This window comes from Solanum lycopersicum, chromosome 9 (assembly GCF_036512215.1).
Source record: "Solanum lycopersicum chromosome 9, SLM_r2.1".
Lineage (NCBI taxonomy): Eukaryota > Viridiplantae > Streptophyta > Magnoliopsida > Solanales > Solanaceae > Solanum > Solanum lycopersicum.
This window is the reverse complement of record NC_090808.1, coordinates 38,835,334-38,842,142: the sequence shown is the minus strand read 5'-3', so window position 1 is coordinate 38,842,142 and position 6,809 is coordinate 38,835,334. Positions and strand designations below refer to the sequence as shown.

The window sequence follows — 6,809 nt, the reverse complement described above, 5'->3', positions numbered from 1 at the left end:
TCTTTACACATATGACTACACTTTTAAAGTATGCTATTTTTATAAATAAAAAAAAATTTAACAAGTGTGAGCTTGTAATTTTCCTTAAATATTCTCCAAAATATTATTTTCCCCCAACATATTTAACTCTCCTTTAAATTTTTTATTTTCTAAAAAGAAATTTAAAAATTAAAACACAATTTAACTCTAAAAAAAACAAAACAAAAAAAAGATCAAAAAGACTCCCAGCACAAATAAATCTAATTCAAAGACGTAATTGTTACTTTACACAAATCACTACACTTATAAATGAAAGACTAAATCTTACTGTCCTCTTCTTTTCATTTCCACCAAACTAAAATCACCATTGTTACTCTACAAAACTCTGTCACTCCGTTTGAGATAGGTGGTGATTTTTCTAATACATATTCGCCTTCATTGGAATAGCTTGAGAAAAATTTCAAATAAAATTAGCATAGTTTGGAAGAATATGAATATATACGAAAGAGAGCAGATACAAGAAGTAACAATTGAGATATATTCAGTCACTTTGATCATATGAACCAGCCTCTTCTTCTTCATCATTTTCTCTCTGTTTCTTTAATTAAAAAAATTCTAATTTGTATGAGGTAAGTCTAAACTAGAAGCTCCTGCTCCCCAAGATGAGGTACCATTCAAAGCAAAACCCTAACTCACACCTTCTTTTGGATTTTTAGTGTAGGGTAAGTGTATGAATTGAATTGATTCATGACGGAACATCTTTTTTTTTGTATGTGTTTGTGGAATTATCCTTGGATCTTATGAATTTGAAAAAAAAGCATTTGAATTATAATTACAAGATTCATCGCAAAATAAGTATAAATTAGTGTTTGTTACTCTTTGAAAGGATTTTACCTTTTACTTTCTTAGTGAATATCGTCATAATTAGTCTGTTTAAGTTTTCATAGTGTAGTATACTTAATTTTGAGCTCACTAATTAAGGATCGATTTGATTAAACAAGCAGGTATCATTAATGTCGTTCTTCTAGTTGATGTTTTACTTTGAGTTATGCTCCTCTTTATTATAACAAATGAAGAAACTGATGCTTCATATTAACTGTTTGGTTGTGTTGATTCTGCCATGGAATATGTGCAGCAGTTAAAATGTCAAATGTCAATTTCTTCAAGGAAGAGACTGATGATTGATTTCAATAGGTTACAGTAGGACCCTCCTGAAGGTAATCCTCGAATTTTTAATTTTATGAAGTCATTAATAATTAAATGGATAAAAGTAGGAGTTCTGTCAAATAAATCGGGATGGACTGGGAGTTTTTTTGTCTTGAATTGCAGAATAAAAAATGGAAAGATTGTGCATTGTCTATGTTGCTTTATTATCACAAGTTTCGACTTCAGTTGATTATTGCTTAATGCATTTATTACCTGTATATCTTCCCTAATAAAATGTATTACCTTAAAAGTTTATGAGACTACATATAAAGTCTTTAGTCTTACAAGGTTAGAATGTGTAATGTTACCTGGAGTCAGTAGAACTGAAATACCATAAAAATCTGATTCATGCATAATTGAGTTGAACAATGAGAAGATATTTTTTGGGGTGCCTATTGAGGAATATACTAGTGTAAAATTCATCTGATTTTTCATAGAAAAATATGCTTAGTGATCATTATCATTCTTGGTAAGAGAAGGTTTTGTCAGACATTTGGAGGGCAAATCCGTAATTTCATCTTCTCCCTTCTTTCTTTCTTACGGCGTGTCCTCACATTCTCCCTTCCTTTCTTTCTTTGATGCATGTTCTCACATTGGTGGAGAATGATCCACGCTTGCATCTTTGATTTCTACATTTGTTATTTTGAAGAAATTTTCTTTATGTTCCATGGAAAACAATATATATTCAATTTCTGTCCTAAATTGGGAGACGAAGTTCCAGTTTCTCCCATGAACAAAAAGGTACACTTCCATTCTCTGCCTCATTTGTTTCCTGTGTTTCCTATTTCCCATTCATTACTTTTCTATGTTTCCTATTTGCCATTCATTAATTTCCTGGTGTTTTCTTTCGCTCGGATGTTTTCCCTAAAAACACTTACTGTACATGCATCTTTTTGTCTTTGTTTTCTTGGTTTCTGTATTATTCAATGTTTTGTTTGCTAATTTCAATTGTTAATTTTGCTGGTTTGTTGAATCCGCAATATATTTTGAACTTTGATTTTCCTTTTCTTTTCTCTGTTTGCTTATTTATTTCACTTTTCCCCAATCTTTTAATATAGTGGATTTATTTGTTTTGTCATGTGTTTTGACACACATTAATCTATCTGAAAAGCTTGTTCCCTCTTAGTGTTCGTAAAATTTCTTCAGTTAAATAGATTGTCCTGTTGTGGTTTATCAAAATAAGGACTTTGAAACATATAGTGTTGAAGGATGTGATATACGTTTGTTACTTTAGCTTGATCAAACTTATGCTTATCACTTATCAATGAATGAACGTCGACTGAAGTTACAACTTGCTATGTAATTATTATTTGTTCATCCACATTTTAGAAAAAGTTTATCAAGTCTTAGATCCTACAGAGAAAAATGCGCGAAAATAATTCTCATTTTTTCACCTTTTTGTTAACTTTCATGTTTTGAAGAGCTTAGGTAATTTTGGAAGGACCCAAGGTAGTATAAGAGACTCAGTGGAAAGTATAGCCTATTAAAAAAATCAAATGAACAAAGTTATTTTATGTTTTGCTTTTACATCTGATTGAGAATGTCAAAGTCTCTTTCTTGTTTCTTTAAAACTTTGTTCTTGGTTGAGTGTTATTTGTGGTATATTAATTTGACAGCTAATTTTAGGACACATCTATACTACTTGCGAAACTCATATGATAATAATATTGAATTTAGGGATATAGTTATAGTTGCCTGCACCATTAAGAATATCTTGATTTCATGCTACTCTCATATGGTTGATGCTTGCAGGTAAATATTTTGTTTATTGTTTTTGACACTGCAACATTAATATCTACTGTTGCATAGCTAATTTCTATCATTTTTCGTCTATTTACTAGGGGGATCGAAAGCACATACTTATTGGTTACCCTAAGGACATGATATTAACTTTACGATTTATGTAAAATTCAAGGTTCTTGGATTTAGGTAAGTTCCATCACTGTGAATTTCTAAATCTTAAAGTTCACCATTTCATTTTGTAACCACGTGTGATATGATTGATCTTAAATATGGTGCATCATAAATGTAGTTATTTGAAAGATAAAATATGGTAAATGTTCAAGTGCACCATCATCTTAAGCAATATTTGAAGTCTTTAGTAGTTTTAGAGTTCATTTTTTTTTATTGTTCAATAGCTTTGCTATATAATTCCGAGTTCATCTTCAATAGCAGTATTATATATTTTGTTACTTGTAGAAATATTAGATTTGAAAGGAGATAAGTTTGAAGAGGTGATTGAAACTCCTCTTACATATAGTTGCTGATTTTTACTTACGTCTCACCTGTGTGTCATTAATTTCTTGTTCCATTTTCCTTACCTGCTAGAAGATTGGTTTATTTTGTTCAAATATTTGTGATATCGCAAGGCAAAAGAGTTTTGTTTGTCCTATAGTTCCTTGATGCGCATGGTGGCTGGTGGCTAAAACCAAATGGATGGGACAAACCTAAATGCCTTCAGAACACGATTGCAACAATTCATTGTTCAAAAATTAATTAGATGGATGAAAATGAAAAGAAAAAATAATTCATTGTTATGTTTACTTGTAGAAGTGTAATTTCTTTTAGCATAGACATGTTTAGTAAACTGGATAATAGGGTGTCACCGCTCCTTTACTAACTTGAAACCAAAAGATGTCCTCTGTATATAATAAGTTGATAAATCACTTCATCGTTCAAACTTAAGATAAGGTAAATCGTTGTGATTTCTTATTATGAGATCCTCTATTATATGGACATGCATTTGTTAACATCGTACTGTTTTATGAGGTTTTACGATATTCCTAAGGATATATCGTAGACAAAACTACTTAAAACTCATGAACTTAGCTTGTCCATAGTATTTTGTTTTATGTGAATTTAAGCCTTTTGATTCTTTTTCTTTATAGTGTTTCTGATAGGATCTGATTATCAAGCTATGATATTAATGACATAGTAGAATTTAACAACCAAATATAAGCAGTTACGTTGCAACATTTTTGATATTTAGAAAGAGTTAGTCTTGGACCTTAAGTGTGTTTGGGGAACCAACTTGGAGCTTTTACAAAATAAGAAAGTAATAAAAATGTACACTTCTAAGCAAACAAATTGTAAACACATGACACACCTGTTAGAATTTTGTTTCGCTTAAAAAAGTTGTGATGATGAAAGTGGTGAGCTTATAGACAATTTTATCTCAAATGCGGCTAATTTGTCACAAATAGATTGCACAGTCAAACAAGCGAAACAAGACATGAATATGTTTGGAATAGATGATTTTTTTCTCTGCATCGAACATAATTTACTTATGAATTAATTTTGCGGGGTGAATTATAGGGCTATGGTATGTGTATATTGTTTCAGGAAGCATTAAACTAGTTGTTCTTGTTTTTTATTTCTTTACATGCCTGTAGTTTTCCACAAGATTCTGAGATCTTTCTCTGCATGCTACATTTGTTCTTTTAGTATGTCATAAATTATTCTAATGTTGCCTCCTCAAATGTCCAATTTTACAGCTATTGATTTCTCCAGAGCTTTTTAATGCCTTATTGTAATTTTCCCCTTAAACTGCTCAAATGCCACAGAAGATACTATAGTGGTCAACTCTAACATTGAACCAAACATTTGGTAATTGAGTTTTATTTCAATTGGAGCCATTATACAGAAAGTTGGATGTCAAAAATAACGTTAGACAATTACTACTATGTTTGGATGGTTGAATACATGTTTTAATAATAACTAAAAGTCCAGTTTTTTTTTTAATAACAATGCACTTCACTGTGAGGGGGCTGGGAAGTATTGTTAAAAATGACTAGTATTGACTATATTTAATACATCATTTAGTTCACTAACATATAATTTTTTTAATATGCAGGAAAATGTCGGTAATTGAAATTGTATTGTTGCCAAAAGTATACTCGATCTATTGTATTGAGCGATGAATATTTTTTTGTACTATTGTCATATTATTGGTATGTATTTGGCTTTGTGGAAATTATTAATAGTAGAGATCTTTATTAAATTGTTTTCTTAGTATTGGTTGTACAAGACATGTTTTTCAAAGTTTATTTGAACCATATAGTTTCGATTTATTAATTTTCTAATTTTGTGCTTTAGGTCAAGTATAAATTTAATATTGTGATTATTCAATATATGAAAATAAAAATGGTTATTCCTAAAATTGAAAAATTGTGGCCATAAAAATTCTACCCAATATTTCCACATTTATAAGTGTTTCTCTAGATGACATATAAAAGGCAACACTTTTTAAGTGTGACCAATAAAAAAGCAAATACAACGCTTTTAAATGTAGTATAATAAAAAATATGTGTCTCTAATGCATCACAAAAAGTGTGTCCTTACACCTCTTTGGCTACGATTTATATGTTTAGTCAAAGATGGTGACATTTAAAAAGTGTTGCGAAATATCAAAGATTCATTCGCTGCTTTAGGCGAAGCCCTAAAAAGTGTTGCTAAAGTCTAAAAGTGTAGCCTTTTTCAAAGGCCACACTTCTTACTAATTTAGACTACACTTTACTTGTGAGACCGTAGGCCTAAAATGGTTTAGTGTAGCCATAACTGACATAGACCACATGAGCTAATGTGGAATCATGTGTCATGGAACCATGTCATCTATGTGGATCCACTAGCTAGTACTCCTATGGGGCCAACATAGTTCAAGTACTAAGATATGTAGTTTGGGACCCTCTTAAAGCTACATGCATTATCGTCTCCAATCTCATGAGTAAAATAGTGAGCCTACCTTCCCGATGTGGAAAAGGACACTCCTCACTACTAATTCGCTCGGTGCTAAGGTAGTGTCCTTTTTTGAAATGTCCTTAAGTCATCCTTTATTATCACAACTTAGTATAGGTCATAGGAGACTAACCCGTTGTATATCATCATCATTAGGTCATTAGGAACTGCATGCGAATAACCTTTCAATACAATCCTCAGAATGAGATCAACACCATATTTCATATCATAGTAATGCATACAAGTGAATCAACACCATGCTTATAGCATCACAACCTTAACATGATCTCATAATTAATAAGATAAGACATTACAATACCAACATTGTACCAACCTAAATAATCCAAACACAATACATATAATTCAATTGAATCAAGATCACTAGGTATAAGTCATCACAATAGAGTTAAGAATTCAAGATCACAAATCCATATCGCTTCCTCTTCCCAAGACATAATCATGGTATTACCATAAACCAATCACAATTCATTTATCACTTGGTATAAAAACATCATATAATCATATTTCACACATTAAACAAGACACATACATCACTACTACACAATTCAATTCAAGATCACAACCTAGGGTTTGGGGGAAAAACTCATCCTCCACAAACTAGGTCAATACATCAAGATATAGAATAATTAAATCATAATACATCATAGTCCAATCATAATAACAAAAATAAACCATAGAAAAGTCAATTTAGAAGATCAATTTCCTAATAGGGAGAAACCCACATGACACTCACCTTTTGAAAATCAATTTTAGAAGAACCCTTTGGGGAATGGAATCCCAAAGGTGAAGAGTTCCCATACCTTGGTATTTGATGAAGATTGATGGAGGAAACCTTACTTCTTTCTTCCCTAGAACTCCCCTTTACCTTT

At 31.1% G+C, this 6,809-nt stretch overlaps 1 long non-coding RNA gene across 3 annotated transcripts; it reads left to right on the top strand.

Annotated features, from left to right (window-relative positions):
* The first annotated feature begins 266 nt into the window (after positions 1 to 266).
* LOC101251717 (uncharacterized) lies at positions 267 to 5,255 on the top strand. 3 transcript variants are annotated; one of them, XR_011211482.1, is made up of 4 exons: positions 267 to 646; positions 1,115 to 1,926; positions 3,027 to 3,114; positions 5,039 to 5,255. It is a non-coding gene; the product is annotated as an uncharacterized lncRNA (long non-coding RNA). The 3 variants fall into 3 exon arrangements; XR_011211483.1 differs by having other exon boundaries at positions 323 to 646; positions 1,118 to 1,926; XR_003248088.2 differs by having other exon boundaries at positions 323 to 701.
* The last annotated feature ends 1,554 nt before the right edge of the window (positions 5,256 to 6,809 follow it).